At 33.1% G+C, this 12,513-nt stretch overlaps 1 protein-coding gene across 1 annotated transcript in view; it reads right to left on the bottom strand.

Moving 5' to 3' along the window:
* The window catches only part of LOC123711127 (pikachurin-like), an 88,438-nt gene extending 76,119 nt beyond the window's left edge, over positions 1 to 12,319 (bottom strand). The window contains exon 1 of the mRNA XM_045663543.1: positions 12,172 to 12,319. The gene's annotated coding sequence lies outside the window, so the exon portion shown is untranslated. The remainder of the gene's footprint in view (positions 1 to 12,171) is intronic.
* Positions 12,320 to 12,513: the final 194 nt, after the last annotated feature.

Genomic DNA, 12,513 nt, shown 5'->3' with positions numbered 1-12,513 from the left:
AAATATATAAACACTGTAGTTATTGTATTTGTATTTTATTATTACAATAGAATTGTGTACATAAATAAACAACTTATGTACCAACAAATAACGTAATTCGTATTTAAATCAATTTAAATCGAAATGCAAGTTATATTCGCATAACTAGCATAAACTACTAGAAGTTTACACAGAGTTAAGCTGCATTTCTCGCAGTGAATTTGCTATTAAGCCGTGGGAGCCATCTCTGAGCTCCTAATGAATAATTATATTTGTTTCTTCAATTGTTAACTCAATTTGATATAATGAGACTGGAGCCTAAAATATTTCGACACTAAAATTCTTTCTGTATAAAATTATGGAACTATTTTATACAAAATTATACTTAAATTAAATGTTGTAGAATCAACGCGATTGTCACTTCGTTATAAATATCAATTTATTCCATCCTTTGAATTTTAATGCGAGGCATCTATATAAATATATATATATATATATATATATATATATATGTATATATTAATTGCTATTAGTTTGTATCGCTTAACCTCGGGAGTGGCAGAATCGATTTCGCTAATTTCGATCTTGAAATATTTACGGAAGATCAGGTTTTAACTGAGTATAAATCTTCAAATTGATTGAGACTAAAACTGTATTGCACTTCATAATGTTGTACTAAAGTTTGATCACATTTTGCAGAAATAGATGTAGGTGATATGATTCACCGGGTCATCTAGTATTACAATGTTTTGAAAGTTCTACATAATCAACCTATATTTTTAATTAAATAAATTATCTTTGAAGTAATTTCACTAAAGTTATAAAGCGTACTTAATCTATTAATCAGTAAATATAGTTATTACGAGCCTAATGTATCTAAAATCCGCACATTAAATACTCACGCACGAGTCATATGCTATAGCATTTTATAGTATCTTTTTCATTTTATTTTCTTATTTTTTTTAATTATTCTTTAAAGACTGTACTTTGTATGTAGGATGGCGTGTTTGGGGTAAAATACAAGATTTTTATTTTACGTACTTACGCATTACAACGACTAAAATGCTTTAAGAAACTTTCGAGAAGAATTGCTATACTATATCACCCTTATTCTTCGCACAAACTTGCGGGAGTAAGTAAGTATCACAAAAGAGAACAGCAATTCATAGTACACGATTTGTCATGCGTAAAAAAAGTACATTCATAATACAAAAAGCACAAAGCATCTATTCACGACTCCCCTTTAATTTGGCGCCATTCCATGTTGTCTACGTAGCTCTATAGTCTATGCTTATAGTTAGATATAGACAAACCGAGCGCGGTTTTGGGGGATGTTACTCTGCGCGATTAATGTATCAATGAGTAGATATCTATAGCTACGATTTAGGTATATATTTTGTTTTAGTTAAAATGTTCTATTTTTATCTTTATGTAAAATAAATATAGAAACGTATAATAAACCATATGCAAATCTATTGATGATAACAGTACGAAAGTCGAAGTCGAATATGGAACAATTAGTATTGAATATACTATGAAGTAACTATTTAGTTAGCTTAAAATTTCAATCAACTCAATATCTTTAACTCTATATTAGTTGAAAATATAAGAATTAGTCAAACAAATAACTATAAACTATGAAAGCATCAAAGCTGACTTTAGTAAAACCGCTTTCAATCTGCACATCCTATACGACCGACAGGCCCGAGACTTTGTAGCAAATAGCATCACTTATCGGAGGCCTCTCTACCCCCTATTCTTTTGGAACCCTTCCCTTGGATTCCCATAAAAGACTTGATTTTCTATCCCCTTTTGAACAAGCCGTTCAAACAAAGTCGTTGACCGGTATCAATTGCTTTTCTCTCCAAGTTTTGTATTGTCTTTTTCTGGGAAAAACCGAGAAAGTTGGATAGTGAAATACTATGAAACAATCAGATCCAAAAGAACAAGAAACTTGCTTCATTCTAAGAGCTTCTTTTGAATAGTAATGATGTTTTACGGTCACTAAATAATAGAAAGTACGGATTCGTAAACACAATACTTTTAGTGCTTAAAATATTCGTAACTTGAAGAGCACTGTTCTTCTACATCGAGTTGACTGTGACTTTGAAATATTATGTTTTTCTAAATTATTATTTCCTTTCTATTCCAATGATACAAAGCGAGGAGAGAATTAAAGTATAATGTTCCATGCAATGAATAAAATGGAATACTCAGTATCCTTTTCAAGTCATATGTATATATTTTAAAATGTAATCTACTTCATACGTATTAAAAACCTCGTAAAGCCAAAATAGCTTCCGGCTAAATAATCTTTCTGTTTTCGTTCCGAAATTAATTTCGGCAATGTGTATACGATCTTTGTGGTTCCCCTTATTTCACTCCCTTTTGCCATAAACAATTGAGCACAGCTTGTAAAATGCATAAATTAAACCACAATAGAAATATCTCTTATATTAGAGTAGTGTTCGCTCGGTTTCACTTTGTAAGAAAAAATACTTTCACGAGACAGATACTTAATTTATCAACTTATTTCGTTTTTTTTAAATTCTTTGAGTCATTATAAAGAAAACTTAACAAAGCATTGATTTTTTTATGGGACAGGAGCCACATAAATTCGGAAACATTTCTGATAGCTGGATCCACAAAGAGATGGTGCGTGGCAGAAAGAGCCTTAAAAAGGACTGTGTTGTGGAGCGACAGCATGAAAATCTAATTTTGCATTCTGCCTCGACGTCCGATGTTGGAATTAAGGAGCCGTAAGGGGCGGTAGAAGATGCTGTGAAAACCAACATCAAAGCAAAAGGATCGAGCCGATTGGAATCAGCTGCGTCGTCGACAATTCGAGTAGCCCTGCGTTGGATGCGATCAAATGGAAGAAGTTGGTACAGGGAGCTCCCGCCCAAAGGTGAATTCCATGTGGGGCTAAATTTGCGCTCTATACAGTTGCAAGTGGTGACCCGGAATAAAGTACGGTTTCGCCTTCCTGGGTACACCAAGCTCATTAAGGGCTAATCTAGCCATAGTCTCACAGCGACACTGAACGTGGATCGATAATATTTCAACACCGAGAATTCTGATACTGGCTTAAGATTTAATGGGAGTGTCTTCAAATAATGGTGGTACGACGAAGGGATCCTTTTCGAAACGCCAGAAACTTGTCTTCGTTGGGTTATATTCGAACAAATCAAGTCCACCCCAAACATTGTACAATCACAGAAGTTTTATGTTAATAAAATTAATCTAAGAACTTATTTAATAAAAGCTCCGTATATTTTCACATTTAAAGTGTACTTAAGTGCGTTTTTTTTGTAATATGACAGCAATTTTAATTAACACAAACTTGTTACAATTTGTGCCAGCACCGCCTTTAGAACAATAAATGTCTGCCTGGGACACGGTAAAAGCCTTTTACCTGAGTTTTTCCAAGTCTTATTTATGAGCTAATTATTTTAAGATTGCGTTCATTAAGATATACTTTGTATTTATCCACTTAATTATTTAAATCTTTGGGACGATGCTTGAACGGGAACTTGTCAAATAAACGTCATTCTTCAATCAATCCATGACGTACAGAAGTGAGAACTCAATTATAATTACTAGAAATTAAAATTTAAAATTATAAATATCCTGAATCTGTCGTAGTTTTATTACACCAATTATTTCAATTATTGGAATTATTTCAATTATTAGAATTAGTACAGTCTACACTTGGCAAAAATCAATGGTTGTAGCGCCATTTAGGTCTTGGCCTCAGATTTCTGTGTCTGTTTCATGATCTTTGTTAAACTTATAGGCAAGTAGCTGATCAGCCTTCTGTGCCTGACGCATACCGTCGACTCTTTGTTGTTGTCGTCACGATGTTTTCCTTCACCGTTCGAGCTAATGTTAAATGCGCATATAGAAAGAAAATCCATTGGTGCAAAGCCGGGGATCGAACGTACGACCTCAGGGATGAGAGTCGCACGCTGAAGCCACTAGGACAACACTGCACAGTCTATATATATAGTCAATATAGAAACAGAGATTACATACAATATGTGCAATTTCGTGCCTATATTGGCACTACTCTCTCTAGAAGAAGTCTGAAGTAAGTTGCTAGTAAAAGTAATAATAAATTCTCAAACTTCAGACTTACACTTTCTGGCAATCCTTATTTATCCCCTGCGTGATACAAACCGAGGTTACAAATTACAATTGCCCAAGTTATATGTCCTAACCACAAACTAACATTGGCCAAATTGCTAACTGTCCAACTTGTAACCTGTTCCGTTCGTTATAATAGTGAATAAGCGAGATGGAAGTTTGCTTGTCAATGAGTTTGAAAGCTGAGTTCTAGAAACTCCATAGCTGGGAGAATGTACAAAAAATTCAAAACTTGATGTCGAAATAAAAATTATTGTCATATCATTAGAGTATTTATTTGTAACTGAGACATAATCTACATGAAAAGAAAACACATGTATAAGATATAAGCTATATACATTTATGCAATGCATGTGTTCGTTTATCTATGAAAACAACATTCCTTTTCTAACCGACTTCCGAATTTGAATTAGTTTACATTCAAAATTAAAGTTGTATTTTAACTGTTTGATTCCAGCTGATCCCAAAAGTTAAGCTATCAAAGCTCACAGTTGGAAAAGCCGAAGCTTTCAGACGCATTGCTCAGATCGAGCTGTTTGAAATAGTTTTCTAAATTGAGGTTCTTTCAATTAAAAATGCCTTGTAACCAGAGGCTTCGTTATATAAATATATGTGTGTCACTTTCTGTCGTAAAAGCCAGTCACAAGCCTGCGGGCAAACCCTATACCCCTTGCTTTTTATTTGTGCATCAGAAGTTGAATTGCGGCGGACACGCTTCCGTATCCTGTTAATTGGTATTCTTTACACGATTAGTCTTGTGAATCAACCTGTACAAATGATCGACCCTTAAAAACAATTGTGTTGAGCACATAGATTCATTTAATAGTAAAAAATCATCGTTAATACGTGTATTACAAAACTTTCCCATCTATTATGTTCGTCGTGTTTGCTAATAATTAAAAACATTTGACCTTTACCAAGACATTAACAAGAACCTTGTTCAAAGATCTAATTAGTGAGATTGGCTGTCGGATTTCCGAAGAGATTTTTGCTCATTTCGTTTTGAGATCATCGCTGGGTTACGAAGATTTTAGTAACTTTCTGTGTATCGTTATACATATACATCAATTGGAAACTAGTACAAGAAATTGATACAAGATTGACAGAAATTGGTACAAGCTATGTTTGTATCTATTCTAGGTGATGCTGATTTATTATCATCTAAATAATTGTAAAATAATAAAGAATCCGAAGCACATAACTACAAGTATATTCAAGTGAATGACGAATTCCCTAGAGTTACAGTGTGTTCTTAGGAACTTCGGAGTTGCTCTCCATAGTTTTTTCGTCATATGTTTTATACGCTAACAATTAATAAATAATTAATTAATTCTTTTATGATTAGTTTCAACAGAAGTATACATGTTTATATTTCTCTCACAATCATATAGAACGATTGCTAAATATAACGTAAGTGAAATAGTTAATAAAAATAAAACAGTGCATAATGGCAAGAAAAGAAAGGTAGAAATAAAAATTTAATACCTGTCTTTTTTATTGTGAGTTATGTTACGCTACAAGAAACTACTTAGTAGAAATGTATGAATAATCGATAAAACGTTTGGCGCTAAATTCGTCACATTAAAAGCGTTTCCTGACATAATAATTTTGGTAAGCCATCCCTTGTTGACAGAGGCAGATGAAATTTCTCGGGGGGATAAAATGGGGTGCAGTATGGATTACTGGCAAACTGAGGGGTGGTCAGGGGTAGAAAAGGGCATTTTCAATATATTACCTGCATAGAATATGTTTTGCCGACATGATCATTCACGGTATAAGAATCATTCTCGAAGGAAAATAGTGAAATCTATAGAATATCTTGGCTATGGCAATTATAATGCGGTTTATGCGTTTTAGGCTTTTTCTAACGAACAATCCTCATCATCAACAAACATCCTTAAAATATTAATTTATTATTTTTATTAATATAATATTATTGCAATGAATGACGGCACTTCGGTGGACGGAGAAATTGCTAATTGACGGACCAATTTGTGTTCCGGCGAATAATATTTTTTTATTTATTAAAAATAAATAAATATATTGAAATAAGTCTTAACTGTGCAGTTCATGAATAGTTTAAATCGTAAAGATAACGTTACTTATAAAGTTCCAATGGATACCGTGAAATCTGAATTAATATCCAAAATCGGAAAGCCGTTGAATAAATTTTCGATTATGTTATTGCTTAGCCTCTATCGATTTCGGATTCGATTAGAGCCCAATCGGAGCTTAGATACAGCCTAGACTCGATTGCCAACTGAATTGCCAATTACTTCCATAGTGGAAAGTCAGTGTTTGTGATCGAAATCAAAAATATCTGCGGTTTACTATGAACTTTAGATATTTTTATTTAAAGTACACACATAAGATAATTTTGGGTATTAATTCTGATAATTAGAGTCTTAGAGTAAGATACATAAACGAGACTTGGTGGGAAATATGACTTTTGTATGTCAAAATCCAATACATTTTTGACATTTGGGCCTGATACTTAGCGTTAAATATCGTTTCTGAATCAGGGTCAGATTCAATAATTTAGAGTCGAGGTACCAATTATGACTTCTTTTAGCATACTAATTATTACATAATAATCATTATCTGTAGTTTCCTTTAGTAATATCACATCAATATCTTCTTAAAGAACTTAAATGATATTCGATAAATAAATTAACTTTTATAATAAAACGGAAGCTCCATTGCATGTACTACTGTACAAACACACTTAGATTTTAACATTCTATTTCGCTTTCATAAACATCTCAAAGCTTTAGTAGGGAAGCCATAAGCATAGCTTTTGTAAGACTATGCTTGAGGGAAAAACTCAGCATTTTCTTGTAAAATAAGACGCGATTTGTTGAAGGATGCTGTCTCCTTAAGGATGTGACCTACATAAGGCCAGGTACTAGGATACACTAATTGCATGTAAATGTCATGCTTTCCATGTTAAAATTTAGGATACCTAGCAACCAGCATATCATGTTTTCGTAGCACGTAATTCCAAGTTTACGACATCAGCTCTATAGATATTGAAATAATTATGTATAATCTGGGAATTTCAATTGTTATATTAAAACTTCAAATGTGTAAATATTTTATGATATAAATATAGTATGTGGTTAGATTGTATATAACCATAAATCATCAAATATGTTTTTGTAAAATCGAGTTGAGATGCAATTCAATAATCACAAGTCATAAAATATAACGATTTCACTAAATGAACGACAAAGAAAAAAATCAGTGGCGCTACAACCTTTTTAGGTCTGGGTTTCAGATTTCTCTATCTGTTTCATGATCATTTGTCAATCTAATACCTAGGTAACACTGAAAATGTTTAGAAAATGAAAAATGGCTTAATGTAGGAAGTTGCTTTTATTGTTTTTCGAAGTGATCTCGTCCGAATCGTCGCATTCGATGGAACCACTGAGAAAAGCCTGACGACTAAATGTTCAAGTAATATTTTTGAACTTGACTCATACGAATGCCTAGGCTTACCCGTATCTGCTGATAGGTTATCTTCCTCTATCATGCGTTGCACAGTACTAATGTCTTGTCTCTATCTTCAGTAGTCGCTGTTAAGGACGTCCCTCACAAGGATCATCATTGAGATTGCTACATCCACGCTTAAACACGTTAAACCAATTATAAATAATGGCACGAGATGGGACTTCATTAAGAAATGCTAATCGCAGCCAATCATAGCTTTGTTGTTGAGTAAGCCCACAACGAAAGTCATAATAAATCATTGACCGAAAATTTCGTTCGTTAGGTTCGTTTTCAGGTGTAACAAGAGTTTTAGATTTGCCGGCAATTCACAAAAACATATGACAAATGAAAGAGTTCTAAAATTGAAATTCAAAAAAAGATTTCATTAGCAATGTTTCTAACTGGCCCGTTCTAAACATTTTCAGTGTTACCCACGTAGGCAAGTAGGTGATTAGCCACCTGAGACAAGCCGTTAACTTTTTAGGTGTAGGTAAGGCAAGCCGGTTTCCTCACGATGATTTTCTTCACCGTTCGAGCGAATGTTAAATGAGCACATTTAAAAAATCCATTGATGCAACACTGCTCGAGAATAACTATCATTAATTGATTAATAATAATCAGATACATCAAAACGCACTTCATATGAGTCTGATCACAAACACAATTTTTTGCGTATGGATTCTGTTTGTTTCTATGTATGATCGATTCATTTTAGTTATGAAATAAGTTTTAGGGTCGTTACATCGTTTGGGATGCAAGGCGTGTAATTTAAGACGTTTACCAATATTTTCCACTCAATCATTATTTATCTATTGTATTTGGTTTACACGAGTATTACACAACACAATATGTGGAAAGCTATCAAGTTAAGTAATATGAAAAATTCACGTACATATTAGTCAAAAAAGTTTTATTTAAAATTATTATTTTTGTATAAATTATGATGACTTTTACAGTTTTGACTGAATATCTTAAATTTAACACTACTGCGTAATCTCGCTTTATCAAGACGCTTTATCGAAGAGAGCTATTCGTGCAATATATAATCTAAAATGTAGGGAATCTCTGAGAGATAAATTCATGGAAATTAATATATAATCCATCGTAATATATATATGAAAATATTATTTATGTATACAAAAATAGTCATAAGTTTACTAGATCTATTCAACATACGCATAATGTTAATACTCGGAACAAACGCAGGCTGCAATTTCCGCGTACTAGATCTAAAGTTAATATTTATCTTTTGGGAAATGGGAAACTTTTCTTTAATAAAATACCAAAGGCTCTTTTCTCTCTGCTTTTTAACAAATTTAAAAAATGTATTAAAGAAAAGCTGTGTTAAATGGCTTACGATAATGTTAATTATTTAGTTGATAAAAGGGCCTGGGACTAGTGCTAGACAGGCTACTTCTAATTAATTTGCAATATTTCTTTTAAAATAAGTTTTGTTTACAATAGTCTATGATGATTTGATATTTTAAAAGAGTACCGAGAGTTCTTTATGCCGACTTTTTTTCTCGGCCTCTGTCGTCTTTGCCGATGAGTAGGGATGTCTACCGATTCACATTTAATAACGTGGAATAAGTGACACCTATATCTTATATTCCATAATATAAAAAATATCAATTTTATTTTATTCAAAGATAGTTGTTTTCTTTATAATTTGCCGAAATTCCTTGGTTTTAAACGTGAATATGCTATAATGGTTTTAAACGTAATGTCTGAGCAACTGCTCTCAGTCATAAAATCGTTAATATATAAATGAAAGAATTGTTTCAAAATTCAAAATAACACCTGTTCGTGCATATCTTACACACAAAAATCGACGACATGACATAAAAACTGATACTTTCGTTGAAAAATATAGCTTCGATTGCAGAAACCTGACTTCAAGAGCAGCTGTATCATATAGAAACAAAAAGGCAATGTAACAAAATAAATATTTCTAATTCTTCTGCTTCTTTCTGAGCTTCTGAAATATTTTACTTAGATTTCCATATATATATAGAAAAACTGCAAACATATCAAATACCGCTGGAGCTGTTTTCTCTGTATGAACGCGCTAAGCACAAAAAATAACCAACGTTTTTGTTTAGTCACCGATAGAAAGTGTCACTCCTGATTTATAAGAAAGGTTTAGGTATATTATTCGTTATGGCTGTATATAAATTTACTAAAAATATAATGATTATGGTTAAAGAGATCAAATCAAATCTTAACAAAATCCACGCGGGCTAAGCTTCAAACGGCAGTTAGTAAAACATATTGTACAGCTTGCTAGCTAGTGGACTGTGAAATGTGTGTTTTATCTTACATGTATATTCAATACATATACAAGAGTATCTGTATAGTATATGTTATGTATATATAAGCAAGCTGCACTAGATAACTAAATATATAAGAGGTATAAAGGTAGAAACCTAACAACCCTACGGATCAGTAAGCCCTACAGATGTACCCTAACACATAAATAGTTAATATATAAATAAGTACGGGATGTCTGTAACAAGAGACCTAAGGTAACAGACGGAGCCCTACGGGTAGGATCAATCAATGGTTCGAGGTGGTGGGATTATCTCAAAGCTATCGGGCAGGCTCACCACGATAATTAAGGGCTTGAAGTAGTCTTCGCTCCTTTGAGAGGAAGCGAGAAATGAATACGACGGAGCAATGTTCAAATCTGATTTATTGTTTAAAGTACTACTTAAATACTACTTACACCTATTCACCTATACATGATATTATTTAAGTGAGCTGTTGGTGTATTGCGCACCTTCAGCTATTAATCGTGAGTCGTGTCAGCAATTGATTAATATTCGAATTAAATATAATTCAAAATTACTTTTCATCTGATAATGTTTGTAACACACGTGAGCCGTGTCAGCAGTTGGTCAATGTTGGAATGAAATCTGAACATATATAATAAATTGTAGTTATGTACAGTTTGTTTAATTCCTGTTATAAGCTGTGGTTCAATATCCCTTTGCGTTATTAATAGGCCGATGAGCGTGACGTTAATAGCAGTGTTAGAATAAATCATGTCGGCATTAGTTGGGTCAAGAGAATTTGATCTTAGGCCTCGAAATATGTCGTTAAACATCTATGTTAGTATATCTCTATGTTACTATATATGAATAAGTAATACTAATTATAGACTTCAATGAGCAGTGTTAGCCTAGTGTATTCAGCGTGCAACACTCATCCGTCATATGTTCGATTCCCGTGCATCAATGTTACCTGTCTATGTGCGCATTTAACATTCGCTCGAACGGTGAAGGAAAACATCATGAAGAAAACCGGCTTGCCTTAGACCCAAAAAGTCGATGGTGTGTGACAGGAAGCTGATCATTTACTTGTCTATTAGATTGACAAATGATCATGATAAAGATATAGAAATCTGAGGCGTAGACCTAAAAATAGAAATCTCAAATTATGTATTAGCACTATTGCCATTCAGTGATCTATTACATTCAACCTAAGGTATTTGAGCGTTAAGTTATGCTGTTATTTTCAATAAATTAAATAGAAATTAATGAATAAGTTCTGTATGTTTTCTTTTAAGCACAACTTATAAGTCATATATTTAATATATACTAAAAAACTACTGTTATAACGCCCCGAAGTTTATGGCTAGTTTTTACATTACTCAGAGTTTTGTTTAACTGCTCAAAATAGATTTTTTAAATTTAAGGTATTAAAACACTTAGTAATAATTGAATCTTGCCTCCAACTTTAATTTTGTTTCCTTTTGAGTGTAAACTCTTGGAGCGTGGGACAAGTATAAGGGCGCTAATTAAAGTTTTAAGTTGGCGCCTGGTAGATAGATGGTGTCCCCAGAGCTGGTGCTTTTCACGCTCAACGAATAAGTATCACAATATTGTTTTATTTGGGGAAATTTATTTTAATTATCCATTTATTCTTTTTTATTGTTATTATTATTACTGTATAGGTTAAGAATATTGTAAATACTGTATATATGTGTATATATATACTTTATTATATTGGAACATTTATAGTGATATCTTCGATTTCATATGATAAAAACTACGTTTTATATACGGAACAAGCCACTATGAAGTCATCAAACTCAGCTCATCTGTTTAAAGGGTATCAAACAAACATGAAGATTGTAAAACTATTAGGATTTCTCAACACATTTGTCCTAATCATATATAGAATAGAAATTCCTTCAAACGTTTCGTATGCATACAAATAGTACCTATTATGTATCAGCTACTTACACCTAAACTGGTAAGACAAACCTGCTCTATATAGGAATATAACGAGTTTTTGAAAAGGATACTCCACTTTTAAACAAAACACTACTGTGACGAATTTTCGGCCACGAGCTATTGTCTGATGAAATTGTGGTTCCATTTACGAATCAAAATGGAATTCATCGAAGCCAATGAGGCATACGCATTAACTTAACAAAATCGATAAAGCGTGTAAACATTCCAACGCTAATGTTTCTTTCACTCACACAAAGTCTCACAAAAAGCATACTACCAAAATACTCTACGCGTTTATCGTGAAAAATGTACTACTTACAACTTGCTCGAACTGGATTCGCCTGGACGAAACCGGATTGAGCCGCTCTCAACCGGACACGGCACTGTCACAAGCACAAGCACAAAAAATGTAATTAATGTTTTAATTAACAATAATTTGGGTAGGGCGGTGAAAAGCGCGCGGCGCTTCAACGTCAATACGAAGACTGATCCGCCATGACACTCCTGGGCCCTACGCATGCGCCCTCCGGCTTCTTAAGGTCGTTTTCCATTGTTCATCGTATCAAATTGGAAACGAAGAAACCTTTTTGAATTGCCTATATCCGAAATTGCCAACCGATATGTTTTATAGTTTTTGGTACTTAAGATTGGTTTTCTAGAC

This window comes from Pieris brassicae, chromosome 6 (assembly GCF_905147105.1).
Source record: "Pieris brassicae chromosome 6, ilPieBrab1.1, whole genome shotgun sequence".
Classification (NCBI taxonomy): Eukaryota; Metazoa; Arthropoda; class Insecta; order Lepidoptera; family Pieridae; genus Pieris; species Pieris brassicae.
The sequence above is the reverse complement of the archived record's forward strand: the minus strand, read 5'-3'. Positions and strand labels throughout refer to the sequence as shown.